This window comes from Phaethon aethereus, assembly GCF_964289735.1.
Source record: "Phaethon aethereus genome assembly, chromosome: Z".
Classification (NCBI taxonomy): domain Eukaryota; kingdom Metazoa; phylum Chordata; class Aves; order Phaethontiformes; family Phaethontidae; genus Phaethon; species Phaethon aethereus.
In genome coordinates this window covers 68,024,047-68,042,548 of record NC_138577.1, presented here as the reverse complement: position 1 = coordinate 68,042,548, position 18,502 = coordinate 68,024,047, and positions in this window count along the sequence as shown.

Here is an 18,502-nt window from a genome sequence, read left to right as displayed (position 1 = left end):
GCGTCTCCCACAACATTCTCCTGGAGAAGCTGGTGGCTCATGGCTTAGACAGGTTTACTCTTCACTGTGTAAAGAGCTGGCTGGACGGCCAAGCCCTGAGAGTTGTGGTGAGCAGCGTTAAATCCAATCAGCAGCTGGTCACAAGTGGTGTTCCCCAGGGCTCAGTTTTGTGGACAGTCTTGTTTAATATTGTCATGGTTTAGCCCCAGCCGGCAACTAAGCACCACGCAGCCGCTCGCTCACTCCACACTGGTGGGACAGGGGAGAGAATCGTAAGAATAAAAGTGACAAAGTTCATGGTTTGAGATAAAGACAGTTTAATAGGTAAAGCAAAAGCCGCACATGCAAGCAAAGAAAAAACAGAAATTCATTTACCACTCCCCATGGGCAAGTGGGTGTTCAGCCATCTCCAGGGAAGCAGGGCTCCATCACGCCTAGGGGTTTCTTGGGAAGACAGACACCATCAGTCTGAATGTCCCTCCACCCCCTCCTTCTTCTTCATCCCAGCTTTATATACTGAGCACGATGTCATATGGTATGGAATATCTTTCTGGTCAGCCTGAGTCAGCTATACCAGCTGTGTCCCCTCCCAGCTTCCCATGCACCCCCAATCTTCTTGCTAGCAGGCCAGCATGAGAAGCTGGACTGTCCTTGACTACTTAACAACAACTCAAAACATCAGCACATTATCAATGTTTTCTCATCCCAGATCCAAAACATAGCCTCACACTAGCTTCTATGAAGAAAATTAACTCTACCCTGGCTGAAACCAGGACAAATATCTTTATTGATGATCTGGGTGAGGGGATTGAGTACTCCCTCAGTAAGTTTGCAGATGACACCAAGTTGGGTGGGAGTGTTCATCTGCTCAAGGGCAGGAACGCTCTGCAGAGGGATCTGCACAGGCATTTGTACATACCTCATTTGTATGAGGTTTAACAGAGCCAAGTGCCAGGTCCTGCACTTGGGTCACAGCAACCCCATGCAATGCTACAAGCTTGGGGAGGAGTGGCTGGAAAGCTGCTTGGTAGAAAAGGACCTGGAGGTGCTTGTTGACAGCTGGCTGAACATGAGCCATCAGTGTGCCCAGGTGGCCAAGAAAGCCAACAGCGTCCTGGCCTGTATCAGAAATAGTGTGGCCAGCAGGAGCAGGGAAGTGATCGTACCCCTGTACTCGGCACTGGTGAGGCCGCACCTTGAATCCTGTGTTCAGTTTTGGGCCCCTCACTACAAGAAGGACATTGAGGTGCTGGAGCGTGTCCAGAGAAGGGCAACGAAGCTGGTGAGGGGGCTGGAGCACAAGTCTTATGAGGAGCGGCTGAGGGAACTGGGGTTGTTTAGTCTGGAGAAGAGGAGGCTGAGGGGAGACCTTATTGCTCTCTACAACTGCCTGAAAGGGGGTTGTGGTGACGAGGGCACTGGTCTCTTCTCCCAAGTAACCAGCGATAGGACGAGAGGAAATGGTCTCAAGTTGAGCCAGGGGAGGTTTAGATTGGATATTAGGAAAAATTTCTTCCCTGAGAGGGTGGTCAGGCATTGGAACAGGCTGCCCAGGGAGGTGGTGGAGTCGCCATCTCTGGAAGTGTTCAAAAAACAGGACATGGTTTAGGGAACATGGTGGCGCTGGATTAATGGTTGGACTTGATGATCTTGAAGGTCCTTTCCAACCTTAGTGATTCTCTGATTCTGTGATTCTGTAAATCTACCCTCCTTCAGTTCAAAGCCATTACCCTTTGTCGTATTGCAACAGGCCCTTATAAAAAGTCCATCCCCATCTTTCTTAGAAACCCCCTCTAAGTACTGGAAGACTGCAGTAAGGTCTCCCTGGAGCCCTTTCCTCACCAGGCTGAACAACCCCAACTCTCTCAACCTGTCCTCATAGAGGAGGTGTTCTATCCCCCTGATCATTTTTGTGGCCCTCCTCTGGACCTACTCCAACAGCATACAGTGTTTCCTGGGTTTGTTCCTCCCTTGCACTTCCCCTTTCTAAACTTCATGAGGTTCCTGTCTGCCCCTTTATCCAGCCTGCTGAGGCTGCCTGGATGGCATATCAAGTCCTCCTCCCAGTTTGGTGTCATTAATTTTTATTCTTGTTTAATTGGAAAAAGTTTGTCTCTCAGCTGAATTTTCAAAGCGCAACATGTTTTCCTCATACGAACTCAGGAGCTTTGTAGCACTGAGGGTATCCAGATGTCCATTAGTGGAACCCCCCCAATTCTTCCCTCCCAGAGACTATGTATGCAGCCCTGTTTGAACCCAGGCCTACCCAACTTAAGGTCGTATTAGGTCCTAAAGGACCACTCAAAAGTACACCACAGTTCTCAGAGGAGATACAATAACACGCAGATTACACCACCAGTGACACAAGGTCAGGTGTAGACAGTTCTAGGAAATATCTGTAAGTGCAACCAACTCCCTGCTTTAATATTAAAGGTACAGATGGGAGATAGAAAAGTTCATCTGAGGATCTGTTTTGCTCTTCCCATCATGCTGCTGTTAGCTCTTACTTCTGCTTGTTATGTTAAATGTGCTGGCAGATGGGATTACTCTGACCCAGCTCTCCCTTCCTAGTGTTTCCATGAGGTGCATGCTTATCAGACCCTGGCAAGCTCCTGTGTCTCAGGAATGAAAGGACAAGGAATAACCTCTGAGGCCCTGTGGCAGACCAAAGCAAATGCAATGAACAACTGCCAAGAGGGAGGACTCTCTTGACCTTTAAATAAAATGATTAAAAAGAAATATATGCTTTAAAAGCAAGCCAAGAAGAAGCAATCAAGATTCAGCCTGGAAGAAAAGGTATTTGAGTTGAATGTCCTACACAATAAGAGATACCATTTACATACATGACGAAAATATTAGAAGGAATACTAGACGGAAAGCTTAAGAAAGATAAAAGTTCTGTGGCCAGGACATATTCACATATGGAAGAGTTTCCATGTTTTATATTAATGTTGCTAGATTGTTTTGATTTCTGATGATAACTTTACAGCTCCAGGAAATGCATATGCCACAGTATATTGCTTCTTCTGCTCAGTCTCAATTACTTCCTTCTGTTTATCAATACCCAAATAAATCCAATTTCAGTGACAGACTCTAAGAAGGAAGCATCACCGTGAAGATTATGAAGAAAAATTGCATAGCTATAAAAGTAGATAATCTATGAATGACAAATTAACCCCCAAACAACTCCCACTTTATCCTCACTAGTGAGAATGAATTTTTTCCCTAACTGCAGTATTTAATCTATTCTTTGTGCCTTAATTTTACAAAACATAATAAAAATTGTGTGACAAAGCTCTTCACTTTAAAGTTTTTACAACAGTATCCGACCTTATAGACATACATGGCTATTTCTAAACCTTTGATACTCCATTTTCAAAGAGAAATTAATAACCATTATTCTGAAAACATTCATTCAAAGATTCATATGAGGGGTTTTTTTAAAAGCTTTTTTAGTCAGCTGACAAATATTTTCCTTCTTTCCTCAATACATGATATTAGGCTCACTATAGCATGAAAATTGTCCATTTTAATTCAACCATGACAACTGTTTAATAAGCAGCTACAGAAGAAGTTTCCCCAATGACTGGCCACATAGACTGCTTGTAGAACCAGAACCTCCCTTAAGACTATCTCTTGCAGTGAGAGGCTGTTTGGTCCTCAAGAGAAAGTCATGTCCCTTTTCATGTTCCCAACTATTTTAAACATGATAGACAAGGATTTTCACTTAATTCTTATGCTTGATCAAGCATTCATTGCTTTTATATCTGTAAAAGTAGTTTAACAATTTTAATGTTTGTTTCATGATGGTTTCCATTAATTTTTTGACATCTGACATCTCTGAAGATGTAGGTACCAATAACTGTTAAGCATCTACCAGACTGGTGATTGTTGGCCCTTAAAGTTCCCTTTGTAGCTAATGCACCTTATAATGAATTTTAATAAGTATTTTCTGCTTTGTAATGTAGATAGCTTAGTTCTTTAGCTTTTTAGAAGAAGCATTCTTCTCTTAGTTTCCTTAGGTTTTAGAGAGATAAATGGCAAAGTACATTTTTTTCCACTTCTGTGAAGGAAATAACATTTTAAAAGTAGATGAGGTGTGAAGTACTTTTCCAGTGCTCTGTATCCACTCTTGGCTTTCATCTACATAGGCAGTTTGGATTGTGTGAAAATATATAAACCCCATTGTGACAAGTGAGAACTACTGCAAGTGCTTTTTAACTTAAACATTTAAGTTAAAACATTTTAAATCCGATAAAGGCAATCTGTATACAAAGGGAAAACTATTCATGGAAGTTAAAACACTAAAGTTCAGGAAAAAAATCGAGAAGGTGGACAGTCCGACCTGCTTAACCAGTACATTCCATTTTCATATTTCAGACTCACCTGTAGAAAATAGGAAGAGAAGTTCAATACATCCCCGCCCCCCCCCAACTCTCCCGGGTTGTTTCTTTTCCATGATTTTGGCTTTAGAATGGTTGGTCTTTGTTATGGTGTGGAAAACCTTTGTTTTGTCTTCTGTTTACTAAGTAGATGATGATAATGGTGCTGCCTCCTTCAGTGGCCTCCTTGTAGGCTGTCCTATGTTCTCCAGTCCACTCACAGCTTGTAATTTTCACCTTCCACCCCATTCATACTAATTTCAATCCCCAGGATAACAGGTGGTCAACCAACATCGCTGCTTTCATGCTCTTCATCTTTCCTGATAAATGACAGCTCAAGCTATTCTCTTGAGCATTCTTTGGACTCTTATCTGATTCTCTGTGCTCTTCTCACAGAGGATCTCATTCAAAGCCTAATGAAGCTCAGGGCAAATCAGTAATGACATTAATAGTTGCAGAAGGTCATGAAGGCTTGTGTTATCTCTTTTGTCCCAATGATTCCCATCTTTCTCTTTTCACCTGTAACCCTCCATTTGACCACAGACCTCTCAACTCAAACTTATGTCTTCCAAAATATCTAAAAATAAACCATTTCTCATTCAGCCTTTTTTTTTGTCTCTGGTGCTCTCAGTTCACACTTGTCTTTTCATTTTTCATTTCACTGACCGTATGAATACTCTTAAATCTTATTTTTAACTTCTTCCAATTAATTTAAAACTTATGTCATCCTCTCTACCCTTTTTCTCTCACTCTGACCTCCTTTACAACTCAAATGTGGACATATTATACCCCAAAAAAGGCACTAATAGTCTTCTTATCTTTCTGATCATGCCTATCCTGTCTACAAGTCTGCTCATAAACTTCTTCACTCTCTGCATTCAATTTATATGTGTTAAATATCTTCAAAATGGAGATTCCTCAGTTTGCACAGCTTCCCACTTTTCTGTGTTGCCTTTGTCTCCTGTCATTCTCTTTTACTTCATCCAGTCTGTTAAGCATCAGATTCCTCACTTAGGCAAGTTTACATGCCCCAAGTTTGCATGCTCTTCTTTTTCAAATCATTCAACAAAATATTTTGCTCTTAAATCTTTTGTTTCCAATAGGGTTTTCTAATAATGTGAAGACACATGAATTAAAAAAAGAGGTACATGCTGTGTAACAACAAACCATATAGATCATTTAATCACTTACCTGTTTTCCTTTTCATGGTTCCCTTCTCCCTTCTGTTTTTACATGTGTTGCTAACTATCTAATATTTATTAACTTTTCCAATACACCTACTTATACCCTGCACATCCTCCCTTCCTCCTAATTATTTGATTCTTCACATATAAAACACAGATCAATTAACTGGCATGGTTCTCTATCTAGTCTGTAGACTATATCGATTTCCATCTATGTTGGTTATTTTGTGAGAAAAAAGTGAATATTCTTGACAGATTTTCTAGTAGGTAGATCTCAGCTGCCGCAAGCTTATATTAATTTGCACACTAATATATTCTGTAGATCTAAAGGACAGTGTTCTGACAGGATTAGAATTGACTTGTTTTTAGGGACAGTACAACTGTGTTAATTTGTATGAACAGAGGGCACAATTAAAGAAGAGGTCATTTGGACAGATTGCCCTTGTTCTCTAGTGTTCCTTGAATTCTGAAAACAGACCCTGGGGACAGGACCAAGCCTTTGGGCAGGAGCAACAGACTAGTGGGGAAGTCTGAGTGAGGGATCATGGAGTGGGGAAGAACTAAAGAGGAAAGATCAAAAAGCTGCTTCCACCACCATCTCTCAGGGTAAAATAGCCCTTTCCAAAGTATGACCTAAATTGAAAAGAAAAGAAAATCTAAATATTTTAGATAATATTTAAATATTTTAAAAACAAGGGTTTTTTATAGAGTTTGATACCCATCTATATCCAAGAAATCTGTATTTCTTAGTATCACTGTATGTTTTGTAAGTCCTTTTCTAGTCTGTACAAATCTTTTTGAGATTGTATTATATATTGCCCTCCAGGAAAGATCTTCTTTGAATTTATCAGTCTTTGATCAACATCCTTGTCACAAGTTTACTATCAAGAGAAATGTTTCTGTCCAGTTCTCACAGTTTCTAAATCTGTAGACACTCTGGAATGAACAGTTGTAAGACTCATCCACAGTTTATTTTAATCTCATGAAATAAAAATTAATAATAAAAATAAAATTTATTACTTTTCAGTTAAATACTTTTGGTTATCATTTCCTTTGTGAAATTGCAATTAGCTAGAGTTATATTTTAGGGTTTGGATTCTGGTTCTTAATCTCTTTTTTTAGTCTTATTTCTACAAAGGAAAGGGGATAAAATAGAGGAGTGATGTGCATATATAATTTTTGGATAATATTTACATCCCCATAAATATATACACACATATAGACATTTATAAAATCAATTACAAGCACACAGCTATTCTAAAACTATTCTTAACTGTAGTAAAATTAATAGGAATTCTCTCCACTTATTAAAATACAGGGAGTAATGTATATTATTTTCACCAATAAGTTTGTGAGTAAATAGTGATTTAACCCTGTTTCCCTAATTTAGCCTCTTCTGTAGCTCAGTCTGAAGAAACTCAGATGAAAAATGGCCATTTAGAAAGATTCCTTTTCAATCTGGAGAAAAAATAGCTACACAGACTTCAATTTAGCAATATCCAGACTTTTTCTATATATCCATTAATATGTCTCAGATTATCCTATTTAAAAGCTCACTAGTGGCAAACCTTCTGCCTGTCCAATAGGCTAGGCAGTGCTTGTGCGGGGGAAAAAAAGCTGCTCTTAATGCAGCCAAGTCATTAACCTAGAAAAGAGGAGATCTAGTCTTCAGCTGTCCCCTTTATGAGATCTTATGGCAAATTCTCAGGCTTGCTTAAATAAACCAACAGGCCACAACAGCGCTTGATGTCAGAGGAATATACTGGTTGTTCATGTTCCCACAGCCTGCAAAAATACAGGAAGACGATCCGACACCACTAGAATGGGAAGCCCAGCTCCCTGCCTCTGCCCTAGCACATCCGAACCGCGTGGGGGGAACCCACCTACAAATGTGGACAGAGGGAGATCAGAGGAGGCCGTAGGCCACCGAGGTGATGAACAGAAGTAGGCAGTAGCTCTAGCAAAAGGGAAGAAGGAAGGAAAATTATGGAAGGGGGAAGGCATGCAGACTACAAGGCTTACAGCAAGCTATGGGAAGAGGGTCACGGGTGTTGCTGTGGATTTGCTCAAATGCCTGGTCACTTGGATAAGCATCTGAACCTTTTGGATAACCCTCAAACCCTTGACTACTAATTTGAGCTATGTCTGTTGACTTTTGTCCACTGCCTATGTCTGTGCTCTGGAGAGCAAGGCTTGGCAGGGGATGAACTGACGACAGAGCAGGCTAACTCTGGCCTTCTCATTAACACATCCTACGCTTTGGCATCACGCAACATTCCTACAGTGGGAGTTTTGGGAAGAGGCACTTTGTGCTGCTCACCATATGGGATTCAGAGGATTTAAAAAATGTGAAAACCACAAACAAATAAGCAGAAGGGGGGGTGGCAGGAAAAAAGTGAATGAGGGAATTTGTTTGATTTGAGAAATCCCCTTCTTCCTGCTTCTTCATCTGAGTTTTTTGTTAATAACCGTACCTGTTATGAAAAAATGAGCCAGAAAGGTCTCTGAAAACACGTGCTTGTAACAAAAGCCAAAATTTGAGGTATTAGACCAAACACAATAGAAAGGAAACACAATTAGGCCACTTCACAAAAAAAGAGAGCTGAAGCCTACAGAGGGGGGATTTAATAGAGGGGATTATTTGGCAAAATAGTGTATGGAATAGTATGCTTTACTTTCCAGGACTGGTAGATGGAATTAACTGGACACTAAGTTTGACTGTCACAGGGCCAGACTGGGATCCTTCCCATTTGTCTGCCTGTCAGTGTATTCTTTCTTTTCCTACGCTCCGGGTTCATGCCATGAGAAGAAAATACGTGTCATGTGCAAGACAGTAGTGTCTTTCAGGCTGTCAAAGCACCCTAACAACTGCTCTTGTGCAGCTAGACAGAATCGTAAGGCATTTCTGTAGGATGCTTGGCACAGATCTTCACACAAGAGGTAGAATCGTCTTTTTTTATCCAGTGTAAAACAAAATACATGTCTATTCCCTTTTTCCCTTCACTTCACAGCCCTGTGTCTAGGCTTCAGCCTGTGGACCCCAATATCCACTGCTGTATCCTGTAGCAGCTATCAAACTAAAGAATTTGCCTGTCATAAGATTACTACGAAAAGACACTGTCACCCTCGGTCTGCCCTTTGGCTTGCATGACTGTGTGCTGACCCTTGCCATGGATCTGCGGTAAAGGCAAAACTACACACTGCACAGAAATTGTGCTGGTCAGATAAGCAGCTACAATGTGAAATAGGAAAAATAGCATGAATATGAGAGGAAGTGGAAAGGTTAGCATAGAATTACATAAAACTTTGGAGGAGCTAAAAGAAGAAATAAAAGAATTTCTTTTTTCTTATCGATGATGTGTTTTTGTGGTACTGACGTGCTTGGGCACTCTTTAATTTATGTGATTGCCATTTTAAAGAGAAGAAAACTGGGTGGGGTTTATATCAAGCTAGCAAATGAACAACAGAAGACTGTACAATAGTTAGACAAACAGCTGAGGAGAGACTAGAATTGCAACTCTGTTTGCTAGGTTCATTATGACATTGTGGCTTTTGGAGAACAGAAATTTTCACACACATAATGGCTTTTTCCACAAATAAAAAGCAGAGAATTGTGAGGTTTGTGTGATTCTTATCAATTATTTTTATCGTGGCAACATGACAGGGCTGGAATAGCTTAACTGTAAAAATGGAATCTACAGAGGGCAGGATGTGATGGCCACTGTTATAGGAAGAACTCATAATAAAATCCTTCAAATGATTTTGCTTGGCTGCAGGATGTGTGGCTTTCTATTTCTGCTTTTTTTTCTGGAAGGTTAGGACTCTTTTATATATATTTAGATAAAACCTCAAAATGATTCTGCAACCTAGTTACAGGCAACATACTTAAAATATTGCAAAGATATGAAAAATGCAACATCTCGCTGTATTTCAAAATATACAGTTTAACACCATGTCCTCTCATTCAAATTAAAGTATTTTTCCAGAAAGCATGTTGTCTCATTTCAGAATGCAATAAGCCAAAGCACTCTTGCATGCTGTGCAGCAATCAGAATTGTACTGTAAAATGTGGAAGCCAGTTTAAGGATCATTTAATGAATCATGAATCTAATTCTTTTCAAATATATATGAAGGCGTGCACACATCTATATTGATACATACACACACATGCGTATTACATACTACAAATATACAAAAAGCATATACCTTCTCTTTTTTTCACAGAAATGACTCAATATATGATTAGATGCAATAAAAATCTTGCTTTATCAAACTTATGCATTTGAGAAGACTGTCAGTGATAGCTGTGCAGAGATATATCCCCTACAAAAGCATGCAATTCTCCGAAGTTTGCTCTCATAAAAGATTTATTTCCATCATAAACCATCACCTGTCTCTTGGTCTTCTGACTTTACAATCCTGTCACATTCAGCACAGTGGGGTGGCTGGTGCTTTTTCTTTTTTGCAAATATGAAGATTGACAGGCAGCTGACAGTGTTAAAGAACAAGATACAACCAAATATATAACATTCATACCAGCTGAATAGCTACAGCAAACAAAGCAATAAACTCTCTCTTTTTTTCACCTGTGAAAAAAACTGATACAGAGAATGAGCCAAGTAAATGGAGTATACATAAAAAGAATTGTCCTGGCTGGGAACAGGCATCTTATCATAGAATAATTTCTAATTGTCACTATAATTTAGTACTTCTTTCCTTTAGCTTTTTTCTTGCATTTTGATTTACGTTCTATCTTGCACACATATATTGTATGTCAGAACAAAGGCGGTATTTGTACTGCCTTCTCAGCATCTAACTCTGGTGGTGAATTGCTTTGTCAGTACCTGTCTCTGTTAACTGCAGAGGAAATTTAGGTGCCTTATTTGGTATACTTAATTGCACCTAAGCAAGACACTTGAAGTGGAATGGACATTATAAATACACCCCAATGTGTCTTCTTCTCTGAAAGTTGTCACAAAGCATTGTTGACTGTAGTCCTTATTTACTGATTTTTGCTGATATTCATTGTGAAGGAGAATATTAATTATAGGGTATTTATACAGCTGTCTCCTTATCGTAACCTTCTACATCCTTACCAATCCTGGCAATGTACTCTCCAGAGGTTTGCATAACCTAGTAAGTACAGATGGATTTCCTTTACAACTGAGGGTCAAAGGTAAAGGAGCATGTTCTCAGATGTGTCACTACATGAATTAAAATGTAGTAATGAATTTGTGGTGTACTCTGTGACTTTATGTTAGACCTTGACCTTAATATCACATTTAACTGAGCACAATCATAGGTCACAAATTAGAAAGGTTTAAGCAATCTTCTGCTCTATCAAGGGAACCCAATTTAATCAGATCTGATTTAATATGCTGCTCAGAGTTTAGGGAGTACTAGACTAATATTACTAAGAAAGAAACTGTCACCATAGTTACATCCGTACTGCAAAAGCACAAAAAGGCTTTGGGGTGCAATTCTAGCATTTTGCAGAATCTTACAGTCAAGCATTAGCATTTTTTCATGTTAGCTTTTCTTTTTTTTTTTTAGATAAATGGCTCTCTGAAACTATTCTAATACCAACTGTTTACAACATACTAATTACAAAGAATTACATCATTGCAGTAATGTGTTTTATCCAATACCCATGGAGAGGAAAGTCTTCAGTATCAAAAAGCAGACAAAAGAGTAGGATTTAACAAGTCATGCAGAGCCAGCAGCTCAAAACCTGGCCATAGAAGGAACTGCAGAGAGACCCTGAGTACCTGAGAGTGGAAGTAGAGGTGCAGAGAGACTTCATGCCCCTGAAAGTGGCAGCATGGGACAAGCACTGTCATCTAATTATACAGATCCCAAACTTGTTCCTTTACAAAGCAAAGGTGGCAAGAAGAGAAAGTGAGGATAAAGTATGTCAGCAGCAGGGCCATGACTTATGTTCAGCCCTGCTTTTTTCAGGTGCACTATGACACCTGTAGATAGATATATTCATAATTATTCAACTAAAACTACTGGTGCATAAATATGCACTATCCACATAAGCTATTTCTCATCCAAGATGAACAAAGTCTGCCCAAATGCAGGATTGTACAGAAAATATAATACTACAGAACTGTAAGTGTACACTTACTACCACACATAGAAATAGAGAAGCTGATTCCACAGGGTTTCAGATTAGATTAACAAGGCTAATAATTTTGCTGACTTATCTGTCCTTAAATATGCATATAAATTTAACATAAAAGACATACAGTACAGGTACAATCTGAACACATCTGATGAATCCAGCTATTTTATGAGGTATAATAAGATGAATACACTTAGTTCCTTCCTACATCTGCTCCAAGTGTTTGCTGTTCAAACGTTGATTTTCTTTTTTGTTTAAAACTGTATCAAGTTTACTGTATCAAATTACAATACTTGGAAGGCGTCAGGGGAGAATAAACTGATTGTTATCTACCAGTGTAATCCTGAGTTCATTTCCAGTAATTTTAATCTTAACCCATTCCCAGGAAACACCAAACTTGCTTTTCTTTCTCATTGAATCATTCCAGCGTGGTAAAATGAGTTTGCAGTTCTGTAACAACTCTGTAAAAGTAAGTGGTACTTTAAAATAAAACCACCATATCTATTCTACCTTAAAAATGATTTTGAAAATAGAAGATACAGGCCTTAATTTGGAAGGCCAATGCAGATAAATCCCCCAGAAAGACAGTGGAAGGTGTCTTTATAATTCTTGCTTGCATAAATATCTTGTTTAATCTTGTTTAAGATCTTCCCTGTATACATTTGACTATTCTAGATACTAGATCTGTGTTTTCATAACAAGGAAGAAATTGGACAAAAAAAAAAAAAAAAGGGAGAATAAAACTTTTGACAACTAGAAATTTTAGAACATTTTAGAAGAGTCATTTGGAAATTCCAGAAATCGGATTGTGGTACTATAGAATAACCCTCCTTATGTGCAAAATCAGATTATACCTAGAAAACACTTGAATTGAAAAAAACGGCAAACATTTGCAAATTAAATACCACAGTTCATCAGATCAAAACCCTGGGATAAATCATGTGCCCTGCCACATATGACCCCTGGCTCCATATCATTATAGAAGTAATTTGTCAACTTTAATGTTAATGCTGAAATGGTTGAAAGACAAACATGGAAACCCATTTTCTCTAATGGAAATAAACTTGATATGTCAACAAATAACATACCAAGTGATTTACAAAGAAGATCTTCCAATAATTCAGCTTGAGTCAATACCGTTAGAATAAATCTGCAATTAGTAGGAGCTTATGTAAATTCTTTTGAATGACAACATTAATCTCTTCTCTAAAGAAAAATAAAAGCTGCCTATTTCCTATGCTTTTTTTGTTATTTATTTTGGCATGACTAACTGCAACTCTTGCCATTTGTGCATGGGGGAAGAAAAAGAAGGCAACATCAATACATGGGGAGCTCCATCTCGGCAAAGTACCTGCACCTAACAAGAAACATCATGAACTTAAGTAAGTTTCCCACAATCTGCTTAAGTCTTTTCCAAAATTTAGAGGTACCTGACAGTAAATCAAAACAACTCAGAGCTTTAAGATAGAACTAGAGGAAAGATGGAAAATCATGAGTTTTAAGCAGGGAGAGTGTTCTCCCTTGATTTCCTTTAATTTTATTCATTAAATTTGAGATTACAAGCAGTTAAGTTCTGAATGTTTGCAAAACCTCTCAAGCAGTTATTTTCCTGACAATTGGAAATTAAATGAGAACATGATCTAGAAAGTCACAGTTTATCATCTCTGAAGTATGAATTGTCAAATGGTGTGCAGTAAATGGTTGGCACAAAATGAAGAATGCCCAGCTGTCCTTTAAAAATCTTTCATCTGCATATGAAAACCTAGCAGTAGTACATGTAACTTTTCATTTTGAATAACAAAACCAATAGTGTCAATGAATGAGAAGATACAACTGAGTAAGGAGCATGTTTTGTATATGTGATGTCATTTCCCTTTGAAAGCAGGAGGACTGTAAGGAGTTGCAGCTTTCTTTATAGAACTGTTGTAAACTATCTACATCAGTCAAACTTCACATGGTTGAAAAATGCAAACTGTGTTTTCCAGTCTATATTACTGGGATTTAGCTATAACTTATTTTAGTCCTCTTTTCCGAGCCCTTTTGTAACAATTCATAAAAACCAATCAGCTAGGTCAACAGACTGCACATTTGGATTTTCAAAAGCAGAGAGCCTCTGAGAGGAAGGAAATTAAAAAAGTCTCAAACTGTGTTATACTGTCCTTTATTCTCACAGCTACAAATTGGATTTCAAACTACTATTCAGTGCCTGAATTACTGCTGATTTTGAAAGGAGTAAGAAAGCCAAATACCTCAGTGCCAACTGATTTCTTCCCAGTGCTTTCCTTTCTTCCCAACTCTTCATGTTTCCTCCTGGTTAAGCGTATTTCCCAATGTTTACCTTTCTAATCCTGCATTTTGCAAGACTGTCATTCACTCACCAAGAAGAGATCTTAAAATACTTTCATTGACAATATAAAAAATGGTTGCTATTTACTGATGTCTTTAATAACTGAAATATGAAATGTCTGGTGTTTCTCAATTTTGAGTTCATGTATATACTCCATAATCAGAAAAGAACAAGTTATAGTACACTGCACAAATTTTTCCAGCTGGCTTTCCATAAATAAGGGTTCACAGATTCAAACCCACATATCAAAAGCTCCTTAGTGTTCCAAAGCTGATACCATTTGTTCCAATTTCTCTGGTAGGCCTAAGTTTGATTATACCAAAAAAGGAAGAAAAGAAGAAAAGTGAATGGTAACTTCCAGACTGCACAAATGAAGATAACACTCTGAAGATCCAGTCTTCCTCACCTCTGCAGGGTTTTCCTCTCTTTTTCTTATGTTGCTGCCTTCTTTGTTTCTATTAGTTCTGGGATTCAGAGGTAGCTTCCGTGACAAGACACCAGAAACTTCCCCCATGACCAACAGAGCCAGTTCCAGCCGGCTCCAAGAGATACCTGCTGCTGGCTAAAGCTGAGCCCATCAGCAACATGGGTAGCACTTCTGTGAAAACATATTTAAGAAGGGGAAAAAACTGTGATGCAACAGCAGCTATGAGGGAGGAGTGAGAAAACACGGGAGACACTAAGGTCAGTGAAGAAGGTGGGGCAGGAGGTGCTCCATGTACCAGAGCAGAGATTCCCCTGCAGCCCATGGAGAAGACCATGGTGAAGAAGCTCGTCCCCCTGCAACCCATGGAGGACCACAGTGAAGCTGAGCCTGGGAAGAAGCAGGTGTGGAGGGGAAGCTGGTTTTAGTTTTGTTTTATTTTTCATTATCTTACTGTGTTATTAATTGGTAATAAATTAAATTAATTTCCCCAAGTCAAGTCTGTTTTGTCCGTGACAGCAATTGGTGAATGATCTCCCTGTCCTTACCTTGACCCACAAATTTTTTCATCATAAGTTCTCCCCCTGTCCTGCTGAGGAGGGCTTGGTGGGCACCTGACAGCCAGCCAAGGTCAAACCACCACACACATGTAGGCTTAAGATCCACCAGTTGGGATCTAAGGTACCCAGAGACTTGCAAAATTTTTTCACTGCCTTTTCTCTCACTCAAAATAAACTCAAAGTATGCCAACTCTTCAGAAATCAGTCCCAAGAAAATGAGTCAGAGCCCAACCATCTTCTCTGTAACAGCATCAGCACCTTGTGTTCCAGAAGTAGATACCTAATTTCTGTAGCATCTTTCTCTTGACCAGCAAGGTCCAACACATAAAAAAAATGACCCATATCTTAGGCCCTTCTAGTGTTCCTGGGTTCCTAACAGCTAAGCCTAAAATTGCATTATCATTTGGATATCTGTGCCCAAGATTTACCTGATACCAAGTTCCACGTTTATTACATCTTTTTTTCTTTTTTATAATTTTATTTTAGACATTAGCCATTTCTAATTAGACCAAACATTTCTTCTTAGACAATTTTAGTGGAAACTAGGGCAGTTTTCTCAAAGTAACTTCTGCTGGCGGTATTAGCTCTACATGCTACCCACTTGCTACAGCATGCTCCATTTGGTTGTGCCATGCAGCAAGCTGTACTGGAGAAATGATCTTTTGAAAAACAAATGAGTAAAATATGTATTTAAAAATGTTCCTATCAGCAGTTCATTCAAAGTCACGTGAATGGTCATCCAGCACAACTGGGGAAGCAGCAAGGGTGCACATTGGTGAACGTGTGGCAGGAGCAAGAAGGAGATTCAGTGAGGCCTCAAGCCTGTCCTGCCACTGAAGATTGCATCTTGCAAAACTGTAGGACCAAAGATAAAGCAAAGGCCTTGTTTTAAAGGGAAGAGAAAGGAATAAAAATAAGATTGTGGAATAGAAACACTAAAATCCAAAAACAGAAAAAATGCAGCGTATAATGAAAATATCCATTTTTGAAAACAGACAAACAAAAAGTCCTCTTTCACCAATAGGAACCAGATTATTATCCAACACAAATCAGTGGAAGCTCTACTGAAATCAGTATAATCCTGAAATCATTATTTTTATGTTGGTGCAAACAAGGTCAGATGCCAGCCAGCTTCATAGAGGCTCAGAAAATCCAGGGCAGTTTATAATGATTAGTGTGGTTAGTTGTGATTGAAACACATCAATGTTCTCCAGAAAATATCAATATACATATACACACAACTGCAAAAGGAGAAATTCCACATTAATTACTACCACCAGAAAGCGGCATGATAATTAAGGTATTAAAAAGATATTTTGAATTTCTAGCTATCTTCTATCCCCTCCCAGAGAAACTATGAACATTTTCAATCCTGTGATGTGACGAGCACATCAAAAATATTGGCAACGCCTCCTTTGTCCTCAGTGACCTTGTGAGTGTGCTTGACACAATGAATATAGTGAAATTTATTAAGGTTCAGAATACTCACTTCAACACTTCCATGGCTGAGATGGTTTTTCTATTAAGTGGTCTCTGTAATAATTTACTAGCATTTTGAGCTAAACAAGTACATTGATTTCTCAAGCAGCTGCACAATTCCTGACACGTAAGATCTTAGATATTTTATATCACAACCATGACATGCTTCATAGGAAACATCTTGTTAAACCTAATGGTGGTCCAAAGAACTCTTTTTTTCCTGTGCATTCATTTTAAACCCCCTTCCATTAGTCTAAAATATGGCATCAAAATGAATAGATCACAGTTAGGATTGTTAAGATGTTTGGTTTGGCTTGGCTTGGTTTTGTGTTAAATATATTGGCAGAGGATTCAGGGCAAGTACGTTAAAAAACCATAAACACAATTAACTGATAAGACACATAATTACAATACTAACTATATCACAAATTATAAACATGCCCATCTGAAAATTCACTGCAGACACCATCTTCTTTAAAAATGAAATTCTAACCTAAATAAATATATTTTGACAAACTCTATGGGCTGCTAAGCCAGTGGTTTGTGCAAATCTTGGAGTGATTTGCTTTCGTATTGAAACACCTGGTTTCAAGTTGTAGCGTGAATGTTTTGCACAGTGTAACTCAAAAACTGCAAACCACAAGAACTCATGACTAATATGCAGCACATAAGCGACAAAAACAAAACAGTAGTATAAATGCAGTGCAGTAAATCAAGACCAGATGTAACACATAATAAATCAATCAAAACTGCCAAAAAATTACTAAATATAGTGAAAGTAATTAAAGCCTCTGCTGTGTCTCTAGACAATTCAAGTAAAACCATTAGTATAGGCATCCTGCTTTCCCCCCCGCCTCTTTTTTAAGCTGTACCTTGGCCTGCTTTCTCTCCTCATTCAAGCAAGATCCATGAAAAGTGACAGAAAGAACATGGAGAAAATACTATGGAAGAGGGTGCCATGTTCCAGATGTACGCAGGAGGCAGAAATCTTCAGTGAAACCCCTTCAGTGAAACCCCTGCCATGGATGGAACGGAGCTGAAAGAGGAGAGCTTTCGCTGAAATAGCACTCGTTGGTCACAAACCGATGGGAAGGTACCCTCAGGAAGATGTAGTAGCGCACGTCGTGTCTACTCTTCAAGCAGGCGCGCGCTGTTCGGGGCTATGCGTGCGGTTAAAACGGTCAAGGAGATGCAGTGTGTAGCAAGTCAGTGTGCCTCCATGGAGCTGCCGGGCTAAACCACCACCACCACCTACTCCGTCTGGCGAGTCACGCTGCGTAGAGCACCTCCAGAAGCGTATATTCCCAGAATTGAAGAACGCTGCATTCCTTTCCAATAACAAAATGTGAAAATGTCTCCACTTTATAGATTCATCCAGGCAGCCAAGTTTTCAGATTCTCTCTCCCAGGAAAAGTTGAAGGAAAATAAGTTAATTTCTGTTTTTAAAGCTCAAATCTGGCTTCCAGACAGACACCACAATAGTCAACCACCGTGTGATATTTTTGCTCAGAAACCACCACATTATCTATCAAAAAAATGATTTCTGATCCCATGAGTAGCATTCCACCTACTAGTTAACACTGTGTATACTTGACTACAAGATAAGAAGATGAGGGGTTTTGCATTAAGCATTTTTGCCTTGAGTTATTAACACATTTTAAATTATTTTGCTTTATGTCCATCCATAATAGAACAGAAATCTGCTACAAAAGATCTTTATTAACTGACTGCCTCAGGTGCTGTGCAGAGATTCATGATTTAACAGCCCCTCCAAACAGACAGGCGTATAGCTTGTTTAATAGGCTTGTTCAACCCTTTGGCATCTGCGAGGCATAAGTGGATTATGGAGGTTTGTTTGTCTGGCTATCTTTTTACACAGCTTTCCAAATTATTGTCATAAATATCCCTACTCCCTTACCCCAATTAATAAAATGTAGTAAATAGCTAGTCTACCACTTCTATTGATTAAACAGTTGCTTAGGAAACGCATAACCATTGC